The following is a 14,609-nucleotide window of genomic DNA, read 5'->3' as shown; positions in this document are numbered from 1 at the left end:
ACTCATCCTAAAGGCCTCAAAGAAAGCGAAACACACAGATCACCCCATAGGTAAAAAGAGTACTGTCTCTTTAAGAACATTTAAACAGAAGAAATATATAGGAGGAGTTATTAGGAACTTACCTGTATAGCCTCAACTCACTAAATCATCAGTGCTTAGTTATTCTAATTGCATGCATCTTGCTTGCCACAGGAATCTGAGATGTTGCTACATCTTCCTCTCACACCAATGCTGCGTGAGAGGAAACTTATTACAACTCTACTGCTTCCATCCAGCAAAGTCCCAGAGACATTCCTTCCCTCAACCTTTGTATCTGTTGAACAGCTGCTGTTAGCGTGAACACAAGAGACATTTCCATCCATCTGTGTCTGGGATTCACCACCTGTGCTAAATATGATCAGTGTCTCCAACTCACAGCCTCTCAGAATGTCTTCAGTGAATTCAGCAAACCAACCACTCTGCTCTATTGCTTCTCAGAGGAAGTCAGCATTTCTACTGCAGACGCTGCTACCAGACACTCTTAAACAACAAACACAGGATACAAAGGTATGCATCTTTACACCTAACCTACTGCTTGTATAACAAGTGATTTCATAGTATTTACTGAACTGTTACTTTTGTAACTACTAATTATATTCAGTGTTTTCTGAGACTTTCTGCTACTCAGTAACTATTAAGATTTAATTAAGGAACTCTCTTTTCTAACCAATCCTTACATTTTAGTAGGGACAGTGTTGCTTCATTCAACTATAACAAACCCTTAAAGTGACAGTGCTGTTTTCTTAAAATGTGAGTAAACCTCTAATGGACAGTATTACTTTCAAACCCTTAAGGGAACAGTGCTGCTTTCAAATTTTTTAAAGGGATAGTGTTGTCTTCTTCAAATGTGGCAAATACTTAAAGCGACATGTTCTCTTTCTATTTAGTAATATCATTGCTCCTTATCAAATATAACTTAACCTGCAAAAGGACTGTGTGCTTTTTAATAAAGTCTTTCAGCTTTAAAGGGACTGTGCTGCTCCTAAAGTAATGATTTAATTCTTAAAGGGACACATTCTACATTTCTGCAGTTGTGATCAAATTCTAAATAAATGTGTTCCTGACAATAGGCAGGCATTTGTCCACATATTAGCAACCACTAAATTGTATCCCTATATGATGAAAAAAATTGGGGTGAATGGGTAACCAGTGAGAAGCAGACTCCGCCTCCAACTTTGCTAAAAGGGTGTTCAGACCAGCAGCCCTAACTATCCTTAGGGTGTCATCAAAAGACTGATAATTTACTGAACTTACTGCCGGATCAATTTGCTCCATTGACTGACATGCCCTTGGGATAGGATAGGTGCGGAATGCTGCAATAGTTCTTTGGAACCACCTCAAGAGGGGAGATCGTCAAATTAGGAAGAGCAGAATCCTTAAATGGACCAACAACCCTGCCAAGTGTAATCTCCTTTTCAACGTTTCTAGCACAACCTGAGGGAATTAGTATGCAGATTTCAGTGTGTCAAAGAACCTTTCACCAGCCTCAACATGGGAATCACAAACCTGAATCAACCCCTCAAGGATCAACGCCGCTGCACACCAATGCATCATGTCCATATTCTTCAGGACAGCAATAGCCTGGTCAGGCCTGTGTAACATAAAGCAAGAGCAAGCATCCTGAAACATCTCTACCATTCCTCAAAGGTGTCAGGGTGCTCAACCTTTTTGTGACCAGTCCTGGCTTTACTAAGCTCCTTCACTTTGTAAGCCTCCTCTGAAACATATTCACATACGTATTTTCCTGATTACTTTAGACTTTAAGTTACTGTTCAGGGAATGAATTGAACAAGGAATGGTATCCTCATGGACTGCAACCTTTGTTGCAGAACCTACACCACTATACAGACTTACAAGCCCCCCACATTCTGAACCTAACCCCCAAAAGGCTCTCTTAATGCACTCTGAGCTGGCAGCCGCTCCACATCCTTAGCTCAAGCAGAAGACCCTCTACCCTTTTCCTGCACAGAGACTAACTGCTTTATCATCCTAAAACTCAGAAAAAGAAGACCCTGAGGGGCATATTTATCAAGCTCCGTATGATGCCCACACAGAAAATAAATGACAGTGGCGCTAACACCCTCTTTAAATATAATAAAAACACTAATGTCAATTCTTACAACCACATGTATAATTTCTAAAAAATAGATAAAAACCTGTATACAATTATATGATATTTAAAAGACTATAAAAATTAAAAATAGAACAAATGGAATAACAAAAACGTTTTACCACTTTCCAAAGAAATGTCAGTCCATAAACCACTAGAGTCCTCTGCTGCTTGTTAACCAAATGGATCCTTCACACCAAATGAAGTAGGGCAAAAAACTTGAATTCTGAAAGAAAAAAGCGCAAAGAGAGACTCAAGTGCAATAAATAACACAGACGCTGCTGCTCTTAAAAAAATGCACTTACAATGTTTATTAATAATAAAGCTGGTATAAAACAGTTTTCTCCTTCAAGGTAATTAATCCAAATACTCAGCTGCTCCGGTCTGTTTTCACAGCCTTACAATGTCCGCTCCCTTCTGATGTCCACCGGAACTTTCAGTGTAGGGGAAATCCTTGTTGATGGGGCTACGGTAGCCCTGAGAGTCCAAAAAGCAGAGTGTTCTATTCTTAGAACTACGGCTCCTCTGCAGATCCAAAATTCAGTCCTGTGGTACCTCTACGCGTTTCTTCTGCTATCGTGCAGACTTTCTCAAGAGGATGAAGAGTCTAATGCTGAGTGGATTCAATATCCATCCCAATAAAAACCCTCATAGTAAATCCTATTGGTTGAAATTTCCTCTGTGTAATATGGGTAAGAAATGCTCACTGGGTCCTAGAGACCAAGTTATAAAATGCTACGTTCCTTTTGCACATAACAAATAATGTGTACAGTTAATTACAACACATCTATAGTTAATAAAAGCAAAAGACAAGGGACAATTATTTTGCACAAAAAATTATAACAATAATACAAAACTCCTACCACTAGGTAAAATTTAATAAAGCAAAAAATATATTAAAAGTTGATACAACGTGTGTTAATGCATATACTAAAAATCCCTGCAAACTAAACAATATTCATCTATGTATACTTAATATCTACACATCCAAAATTAGTATATGTTGCAATCCCAAAAAACAAATAATTAACCCAACAAATGTAACAACAATACTCTGATCCTACAACTAGGTTTAATTCGATGAAGCAAAAAAAATTAAAACAAGATATATTAATGCGCATATCCTTGCAGCTTAAGCAAGATTCATCTCTATATATGATGAGCATTCACAATCTGGAAAACACATTTTTATTCTCTATGTATATATATGTGTATACCTTTCCTACTAAAAAGGAGTGATTTAATCCTAAGTATCCAAGTTGATCTGGAGTATAGAGGGATGGATCTACAAAAATGTGTTTAGAAAATTTGATAGTATGTACACTGTCATCTCTATTTAGGTATCATCCAATTAATTCTATACAATTATTAAAGGTTGTTTAAAATTTATTTAAAAGTTGTTTAAAATGGAAGGGAAAAGAGGAGGAAATAATTATTATATAAACAAGAATTATTAAAGGAACCTTAAGAATATCTAAAAAATGTCAGATTTTTTTATATATTAATTACATAAAAGCTGCTATGTCAATGTCTATGTTCAATCCTTTTGGATGTAAACTATTGAGCTTTTGGATCCAAAAAGTTTCTTGTTTTCTTAGGCTCATCAACCTATTGCTACAACTCTTAGGTATCCAATCAATTGCTTGAATTTTTAGAGACCTAGAGTCTCCCCCATGATGTTCCAGAAAATGTAATGGTACACTGTGATTAACTACTTTCTCTTTTATATTATATAGATGTTCTGTCAGTCTACTTCTTATCTTTCTTTTGGTGCGCCCTACATAAATTTTATTACACCCACAAGTTAGGAGGTACACTACATATGTGGTGTCACATGTACACCTACTCTTGATATTAAAAGACTTAATGCCTTCGCTGTCTTTAAAATGACTATCCTTATTGATATGTTTACACATACTGCAAATTTTCTTTCCACACTTGTATGTGCCTGGTTTTAGACTCAGCCAATTACTCTTCCTATCAATTTCTATTATTTCCGACTTCCTCAATTTACTGGGAGCTAGCAGATTTTTCAAACTTCTCCCTTTCTTAAAAGTAAACACAGGTTCTTCTGTCAAGATAGGGGCCAGTACAGGGTCCGTCTTAAGAACTCCCCAATGTTTTTTAATTACATTCTTGATGATCTTATGACCCTCGTTGTAAGTAGTAATAAACCTTAAAGTATCCTTATTATCTTGAGTTGATTTATCCTTTTTAGGTTTTAAAATAGAGTCTCTATCAGTTTCTTGTGCCCTATTATATGCTTGTTCTATTGTATTTCTGTTATAGCCCTTTTCTATGAACTTAGTACTCATATGTTCAGCCTCTTTTTTAAACATCTCTATATCTGTACAGTTACGTCTGAGTCTTAAGAACTGCCCATAAGGCACATTGTCTTTCCACCTCTTAAGGTGGGCACTTCCATTGTCTATGTAACTATTTCTATCAGTAGGTTTACTAAAATTACTCACCGCTGTTTTTAAGTTGGCATCTACATATAACCAAAGGTCTAAAAATTCAATTCTTGTTCGTGAATGTTTACCTGTAAAATTTAAGTTAAAATCATTATTGTTCATATGTGTTAAAAAGCTATTAATCAATGATTCGTCACCCTCCCAGAGGATGATTACGTCATCTATGTAACGATAATATTTTATAATGTTGTTTATAAACGGATTATTGTTCCAAACCTTCTCAATTTCAAATCTGTGCATATAAATATTAGCATACGGTGGGGCAAATGTAGTCCCCATCGCTGTTCCTTTGACCTGTTTATAGAACACATTTTCAAAAATAAAATAATTGTGCTCTAAGATAAATCTCGTGCAATCTAGGATAAAGTTTAATTGCTCTGCTGAAAATTTCCAATTCAACAGTTCCATTTCAAGGGCCTTCAATCCTTTCTCATGGGGGATAGAGGTATAAAGCGCAGACACATCGCACGTTACCCAACAATAATTTTCTTTCCAGTTTAAACCTTCAAATATATTGATGGTTTGTGTGGTGTCCTTGATATATGATTTAGTATTCTTGACTATTGGTTGTAGATAAAAATCAATATATTTAGAAACTTTATCGCTCAGGGAATCAATCCCTGAGATTATAGGTCTCCCAGGTGGCTTATGTATATCTTTATGCACCTTTGGCAGGTGGTAGAATATGGGGATCCTAGGTTCATTTTCCTGTAAGTATCTAAACTCATCATTATCAAGGACTCCTTCTGTTTTTGCTAGCACTAATATTTTATTAAGCTTATTTTGGTATTGTTTCGTGGGATTCCCATTGATAACTTGGTATGTGTCTATATCTTTTAATAGATTATAAGCTTCTGCTAAATAGTCTTCCCTCTTCTGTATAACAATCCCACCCCCCTTATCTGCTGCCCTAAAAATGATATCTTTATTGTCCATCAATTTCTTAAGAGAGTTTCTCTCCTGGGAGGTTAAATTGTCATTATACTTATTAACTAAATTCTTTCTTTTCTTGTGGAATAGATTAAAAACCTCGTCCATAACCATCTTTGTGAAGACTGGAATTTGGTCCCCCTGTGTTCCAACTGGATAAAATGTGGAAGGTCTTTTCAAATTACTATGGTGAATCTTAGATTCTTCCTCATATATGGAAATATTAAACAATTCCTCTATTGTATCGATACTCTCATTAACATCCTGGCTATCAACACCCATATCTTCTAGGGATTTTAGAATGGTTAAAGTTTCTATATCTTTCCCTTCCAAGTGATCTTTATTAACCGCTGATTTTAAATTGCATTCTTTTTTGGCATAAAATCTTTTTAAGACTAGCTTTCTAACAAATTTCTGAATGTCGATGAAAACTTCAAAATCATTCGGTAGTGTTTTGGGTGAAAAGTTGAGACCTTTATTTAAAAGTTTAATATCATTGGCATCTAACTCTATATTAGCCAAGTTAAAGATGTCTAATTCCTGTCTTCTTCTCGCCTCTGCCTTCTGTTTGGTTGTTGTAACTCTGACCCCTCCTCTCTTTCCTCTCCTTGTTCTAAACCTCTTTTGTTTTGTCTTTGTCTGGTTTCCCACGCTCCTTGTTGTGTGTACCTCGGTTCTGGTTCTAATCGTTGGTTGTGGGGTAATGGTGTTTTCCCTAAAAAATGATTCTGATGATTGGTATTTCCCTCTTGTCTTTGATTATTTCTCCATTCATTATTCTCTGATCTATGGTTATAATCTTGATAATCTGATTTAGGGCGAGCCCCCAAAACAGGCCAACTTAATTCATTCTGATGCTGATTAAGCACTTCAAATCTATTTGATGTATTGATATTAAGACCATTTGAATTTTCTCTGGAATTGTCCCTCCTATTAGAATTAGATGGGCCATCTCTTTCCTCTCTCCTTCCCTTCCATTGCTCATTGTTACCATAGTAATTACGGTTTTTATTAGGATATTCATAATGTTTATCCATCCAAAACTGCCTGTTAGTGTTATCATTATAGGGTCTCCTATAGTTCCCATTCCTATTATGGTTGTAATTATCCATATGTACTCTATTAGTTTGTGGAGCCACCCTATTATTATTACTAAAACCTACTTCATTTCTATTCATACCTCCTTCAAGTTTTTCCTCAGCATTATGATAATAAGTACCTATTTGAGTATTCCCTCCTCTTCTAAAATCGTTTCCCTGTGGGTTTTTACCTCTATTTATCAAGCGCATATTCTCTGTCTTCTTTTTAAAATTATAAACCTTGTCCTCCTTAAAATCTTGTATATCCCTAGTTAACTTTTGTTGTTTACTCCTCTTAAGATCTATTTCCAATTGTTTGATTCTATTTTGGATACTGTTATTCCTAGTCACCCATTTCTCTTCAGTTTTAAAAACCTGTATTTTGGGAAGTATCTCATCTAGATCCTTCTTAATCCTATTCAGCTTGAACTCTCTATACTTAATGAGTACCTTAATTAGTTTGAGAGAACATTCTTGTAGAGCCTCCTCCCACTCACTAGTATATTCCACATCCTCCAAATCAAATGCAGGATATTTAAAAATGCGGAGGCCCCTTGGAACAACATTATGAAGTACATAGTTGTCTAGCAGTATTAAATCCTGCCATTCACGGGTATCTTGTTGTAATAACTTCTCTAATTTTTTAAAAAGCATATCAGGTGATTCTGTATTATTGTTAATGGAATTTGGAATGTCATTAGTAAGATCTAAGTCCCGTTTTCTATTATTCCTAGCACTATAATCCCCAAAGGTCTCTGGGGTTTCAACATTATCTATCAGGGTAGTCATGCTGCCTATTTATAAAAAGATTCAAAAAATAACACACACAGAAAATAAATGACAGTGGCGCTAACACCCTCTTTAAATATAATAAAAACACTAATGTCAATTCTTACAACCACATGTATAATTTCTAAAAAATAGATAAAAACCTGTATACAATTATATGATATTTAAAAGACTATAAAAATTAAAAATAGAACAAATGGAATAACAAAAACGTTTTACCACTTTCCAAAGAAATGTCAGTCCATAAACCACTAGAGTCCTCTGCTGCTTGTTAACCAAATGGATCCTTCACACCAAATGAAGTAGGGCAAAAAACTTGAATTCTGAAAGAAAAAAGCGCAAAGAGAGACTCAAGTGCAATAAATAACACAGACGCTGCTGCTCTTAAAAAAATGCACTTACAATGTTTATTAATAATAAAGCAGGTATAAAACAGTTTTCTCCTTCAAGGTAATTAATCCAAATACTCAGCTGCTCCGGTCTGTTTTCACAGCCTTACAATGTCCGCTCCCTTCTGATGTCCACCGGAACTTTCAGTGTAGGGGAAATCCTTGTTGATGGGGCTACGGTAGCCCTGAGAGTCCAAAAAGCAGAGTGTTCTATTCTTAGAACTACGGCTCCTCTGCAGATCCAAAATTCAGTCCTGTGGTACCTCTACGCGTTTCTTCTGCTATCGTGCAGACTTTCTCAAGAGGATGAAGAGTCTAATGCTGAGTGGATTCAATATCCATCCCAATAAAAACCCTCATAGTAAATCCTATTGGTTGAAATTTCCTCTGTGTAATATGGGTAAGAAATGCTCACTGGGTCCTAGAGACCAAGTTATAAAATGCTACGTTCCTTTTGCACATAACAAATAATGTGTACAGTTAATTACAACACATCTATAGTTAATAAAAGCAAAAGACAAGGGACAATTATTTTGCACAAAAAATTATAACAATAATACAAAACTCCTACCACTAGGTAAAATTTAATAAAGCAAAAAATATATTAAAAGTTGATACAACGTGTGTTAATGCATATACTAAAAATCCCTGCAAACTAAACAATATTCATCTATGTATACTTAATATCTACACATCCAAAATTAGTATATGTTGCAATCCCAAAAAACAAATAATTAACCCAACAAATGTAACAACAATACTCTGATCCTACAACTAGGTTTAATTCGATGAAGCAAAAAAAATTAAAACAAGATATATTAATGCGCATATCCTTGCAGCTTAAGCAAGATTCATCTCTATATATGATGAGCATTCACAATCTGGAAAACACATTTTTATTCTCTATGTATATATATGTGTATACCTTTCCTACTAAAAAGGAGTGATTTAATCCTAAGTATCCAAGTTGATCTGGAGTATAGAGGGATGGATCTACAAAAATGTGTTTAGAAAATTTGATAGTATGTACACTGTCATCTCTATTTAGGTATCATCCAATTAATTCTATACAATTATTAAAGGTTGTTTAAAATTTATTTAAAAGTTGTTTAAAATGGAAGGGAAAAGAGGAGGAAATAATTATTATATAAACAAGAATTATTAAAGGAACCTTAAGAATATCTAAAAAATGTCAGATTTTTTTATATATTAATTACATAAAAGCTGCTATGTCAATGTCTATGTTCAATCCTTTTGGATGTAAACTATTGAGCTTTTGGATCCAAAAAGTTTCTTGTTTTCTTAGGCTCATCAACCTATTGCTACAACTCTTAGGTATCCAATCAATTGCTTGAATTTTTAGAGACCTAGAGTCTCCCCCATGATGTTCCAGAAAATGTAATGGTACACTGTGATTAACTACTTTCTCTTTTATATTATATAGATGTTCTGTCAGTCTACTTCTTATCTTTCTTTTGGTGCGCCCTACATAAATTTTATTACACCCACAAGTTAGGAGGTACACTACATATGTGGTGTCACATGTACACCTACTCTTGATATTAAAAGACTTAATGCCTTCGCTGTCTTTAAAATGACTATCCTTATTGATATGTTTACACATACTGCAAATTTTCTTTCCACACTTGTATGTGCCTGGTTTTAGACTCAGCCAATTACTCTTCCTATCAATTTCTATTATTTCCGACTTCCTCAATTTACTGGGAGCTAGCAGATTTTTCAAACTTCTCCCTTTCTTAAAAGTAAACACAGGTTCTTCTGTCAAGATAGGGGCCAGTACAGGGTCCGTCTTAAGAACTCCCCAATGTTTTTTAATTACATTCTTGATGATCTTATGACCCTCGTTGTAAGTAGTAATAAACCTTAAAGTATCCTTATTATCTTGAGTTGATTTATCCTTTTTAGGTTTTAAAATAGAGTCTCTATCAGTTTCTTGTGCCCTATTATATGCTTGTTCTATTGTATTTCTGTTATAGCCCTTTTCTATGAACTTAGTACTCATATGTTCAGCCTCTTTTTTAAACATCTCTATATCTGTACAGTTACGTCTGAGTCTTAAGAACTGCCCATAAGGCACATTGTCTTTCCACCTCTTAAGGTGGGCACTTCCATTGTCTATGTAACTATTTCTATCAGTAGGTTTACTAAAATTACTCACCGCTGTTTTTAAGTTGGCATCTACATATAACCAAAGGTCTAAAAATTCAATTCTTGTTCGTGAATGTTTACCTGTAAAATTTAAGTTAAAATCATTATTGTTCATATGTGTTAAAAAGCTATTAATCAATGATTCGTCACCCTCCCAGAGGATGATTACGTCATCTATGTAACGATAATATTTTATAATGTTGTTTATAAACGGATTATTGTTCCAAACCTTCTCAATTTCAAATCTGTGCATATAAATATTAGCATACGATGGGGCAAATGTAGTCCCCATCGCTGTTCCTTTGACCTGTTTATAGAACACATTTTCAAAAATAAAATAATTGTGCTCTAAGATAAATCTCGTGCAATCTAGGATAAAGTTTAATTGCTCTGCTGAAAATTTCCAATTCAACAGTTCCATTTCAAGGGCCTTCAATCCTTTCTCATGGGGGATAGAGGAACTGTTGAATTGGAAATTTTCAGCAGAGCAATTAAACTTTATCCTAGATTGCACGAGATTTATCTTAGAGCACAATTATTTTATTTTTGAAAATGTGTTCTATAAACAGGTCAAAGGAACAGCGATGGGGACTACATTTGCCCCATCGTATGCTAATATTTATATGCACAGATTTGAAATTGAGAAGGTTTGGAACAATAATCCGTTTATAAACAACATTATAAAATATTATCGTTACATAGATGACGTAATCATCCTCTGGGAGGGTGACGAATCATTGATTAATAGCTTTTTAACACATATGAACAATAATGATTTTAACTTAAATTTTACAGGTAAACATTCACGAACAAGAATTGAATTTTTAGACCTTTGGTTATATGTAGATGCCAACTTAAAAACAGCGGTGAGTAATTTTAGTAAACCTACTGATAGAAATAGTTACATAGACAATGGAAGTGCCCACCTTAAGAGGTGGAAAGACAATGTGCCTTATGGGCAGTTCTTAAGACTCAGACGTAACTGTACAGATATAGAGATGTTTAAAAAAGAGGCTGAACATATGAGTACTAAGTTCATAGAAAAGGGCTATAACAGAAATACAATAGAACAAGCATATAATAGGGCACAAGAAACTGATAGAGACTCTATTTTAAAACCTAAAAAGGATAAATCAACTCAAGATAATAAGGATACTTTAAGGTTTATTACTACTTACAACGAGGGTCATAAGATCATCAAGAATGTAATTAAAAAACATTGGGGAGTTCTTAAGACGGACCCTGTACTGGCCCCTATCTTGACAGAAGAACCTGTGTTTACTTTTAAGAAAGGGAGAAGTTTGAAAAATCTGCTAGCTCCCAGTAAATTGAGGAAGTCGGAAATAATAGAAATTGATAGGAAGAGTAATTGGCTGAGTCTAAAACCAGGCACATACAAGTGTGGAAAGAAAATTTGCAGTATGTGTAAACATATCAATAAGGATAGTCATTTTAAAGACAGCGAAGGCATTAAGTCTTTTAATATCAAGAGTAGGTGTACATGTGACACCACATATGTAGTGTACCTCCTAACTTGTGGGTGTAATAAAATTTATGTAGGGCGCACCAAAAGAAAGATAAGAAGTAGACTGACAGAACATCTATATAATATAAAAGAGAAAGTAGTTAATCACAGTGTACCATTACATTTTCTGGAACATCATGGGGGAGACTCTAGGTCTCTAAAAATTCAAGCAATTGATTGGATACCTAAGAGTTGTAGCAATAGGTTGATGAGCCTAAGAAAACAAGAAACTTTTTGGATCCAAAAGCTCAATAGTTTACATCCAAAAGGATTGAACATAGACATTGACATAGCAGCTTTTATGTAATTAATATATAAAAAAATCTGACATTTTTTAGATATTCTTAAGGTTCCTTTAATAATTCTTGTTTATATAATAATTATTTCCTCCTCTTTTCCCTTCCATTTTAAACAACTTTTAAATAAATTTTAAACAACCTTTAATAATTGTATAGAATTAATTGGATGATACCTAAATAGAGATGACAGTGTACATACTATCAAATTTTCTAAACACATTTTTGTAGATCCATCCCTCTATACTCCAGATCAACTTGGATACTTAGGATTAAATCACTCCTTTTTAGTAGGAAAGGTATACACATATATATACATAGAGAATAAAAATGTGTTTTCCAGATTGTGAATGCTCATCATATATAGAGATGAATCTTGCTTAAGCTGCAAGGATATGCGCATTAATATATCTTGTTTTAATTTTTTTTGCTTCATCGAATTAAACCTAGTTGTAGGATCAGAGTATTGTTGTTACATTTGTTGGGTTAATTATTTGTTTTTTGGGATTGCAACATATACTAATTTTGGATGTGTAGATATTAAGTATACATAGATGAATATTGTTTAGTTTGCAGGGATTTTTAGTATATGCATTAACACACGTTGTATCAACTTTTAATATATTTTTTGCTTTATTAAATTTTACCTAGTGGTAGGAGTTTTGTATTATTGTTATAATTTTTTGTGCAAAATAATTGTCCCTTGTCTTTTGCTTTTATTAACTATAGATGTGTTGTAATTAACTGTACACATTATTTGTTATGTGCAAAAGGAACGTAGCATTTTATAACTTGGTCTCTAGGACCCAGTGAGCATTTCTTACCCATATTACACAGAGGAAATTTCAACCAATAGGATTTACTATGAGGGTTTTTATTGGGATGGATATTGAATCCACTCAGCATTAGACTCTTCATCCTCTTGAGAAAGTCTGCACGATAGCAGAAGAAACGCGTAGAGGTACCACAGGACTGAATTTTGGATCTGCAGAGGAGCCGTAGTTCTAAGAATAGAACACTCTGCTTTTTGGACTCTCAGGGCTACCGTAGCCCCATCAACAAGGATTTCCCCTACACTGAAAGTTCCGGTGGACATCAGAAGGGAGCGGACATTGTAAGGCTGTGAAAACAGACCGGAGCAGCTGAGTATTTGGATTAATTACCTTGAAGGAGAAAACTGTTTTATACCTGCTTTATTATTAATAAACATTGTAAGTGCATTTTTTTAAGAGCAGCAGCGTCTGTGTTATTTATTGCACTTGAGTCTCTCTTTGCGCTTTTTTCTTTCAGAATTCAAGTTTTTTGCCCTACTTCATTTGGTGTGAAGGATCCATTTGGTTAACAAGCAGCAGAGGACTCTAGTGGTTTATGGACTGACATTTCTTTGGAAAGTGGTAAAACGTTTTTGTTATTCCATTTGTTCTATTTTTAATTTTTATAGTCTTTTAAATATCATATAATTGTATACAGGTTTTTATCTATTTTTTAGAAATTATACATGTGGTTGTAAGAATTGACATTAGTGTTTTTATTATATTTAAAGAGGGTGTTAGCGCCACTGTCATTTATTTTCTGTGTGTGTTATTTTTTGAATCTTTTTATAAATAGGCAGCATGACTACCCTGATAGATAATGTTGAAACCCCAGAGACCTTTGGGGATTATAGTGCTAGGAATAATAGAAAACGGGACTTAGATCTTACTAATGACATTCCAAATTCCATTAACAATAATACAGAATCACCTGATATGCTTTTTAAAAAATTAGAGAAGTTATTACAACAAGATACCCGTGAATGGCAGGATTTAATACTGCTAGACAACTATGTACTTCATAATGTTGTTCCAAGGGGCCTCCGCATTTTTAAATATCCTGCATTTGATTTGGAGGATGTGGAATATACTAGTGAGTGGGAGGAGGCTCTACAAGAATGTTCTCTCAAACTAATTAAGGTACTCATTAAGTATAGAGAGTTCAAGCTGAATAGGATTAAGAAGGATCTAGATGAGATACTTCCCAAAATACAGGTTTTTAAAACTGAAGAGAAATGGGTGACTAGGAATAACAGTATCCAAAATAGAATCAAACAATTGGAAATAGATCTTAAGAGGAGTAAACAACAAAAGTTAACTAGGGATATACAAGATTTTAAGGAGGACAAGGTTTATAATTTTAAAAAGAAGACAGAGAATATGCGCTTGATAAATAGAGGTAAAAACCCACAGGGAAACGATTTTAGAAGAGGAGGGAATACTCAAATAGGTACTTATTATCATAATGCTGAGGAAAAACTTGAAGGAGGTATGAATAGAAATGAAGTAGGTTTTAGTAATAATAATAGGGTGGCTCCACAAACTAATAGAGTACATATGGATAATTACAACCATAATAGGAATGGGAACTATAGGAGACCCTATAATGATAACACTAACAGGCAGTTTTGGATGGATAAACATTATGAATATCCTAATAAAAACCGTAATTACTATGGTAACAATGAGCAATGGAAGGGAAGGAGAGAGGAAAGAGATGGCCCATCTAATTCTAATAGGAGGGACAATTCCAGAGAAAATTCAAATGGTCTTAATATCAATACATCAAATAGATTTGAAGTGCTTAATCAGCATCAGAATGAATTAAGTTGGCCTGTTTTGGGGGCTCGCCCTAAATCAGATTATCAAGATTATAACCATAGATCAGAGAATAATGAATGGAGAAATAATCAAAGACAAGAGGGAAATACCAATCATCAGAATCATTTTTTAGGGAAAACACCATTACCCCACAACCAACGATTAGAACCAGAACC

The 14,609-nt window shown here is 34.3% G+C and overlaps 1 protein-coding gene across 3 annotated transcripts in view; it reads left to right on the top strand.

Annotated features, from left to right (window-relative positions):
• The first annotated feature begins 430 nt into the window (after positions 1-430).
• The window catches only part of LOC128648497 (histone-lysine N-methyltransferase SETD1A-like), a 235,883-nt gene continuing 221,704 nt past the window's right edge, over positions 431-14,609 (top strand). For 2 of the 3 annotated variants that reach the window (XM_053701202.1, XM_053701204.1), the window contains exon 1: positions 434-546. The gene's annotated coding sequence lies outside the window, so the exon portion shown is untranslated. Of the gene's footprint in view, positions 547-14,609 lie in introns of all 3 variants that reach the window. The other variant, XM_053701203.1, reaches the window with a different exon arrangement.

Source organism: Bombina bombina, chromosome 2, assembly GCF_027579735.1.
Source record: "Bombina bombina isolate aBomBom1 chromosome 2, aBomBom1.pri, whole genome shotgun sequence".
NCBI classification, from domain to species: domain Eukaryota; kingdom Metazoa; phylum Chordata; class Amphibia; order Anura; family Bombinatoridae; genus Bombina; species Bombina bombina.
This window is presented reverse-complemented; position numbering and strand designations above follow the sequence as displayed.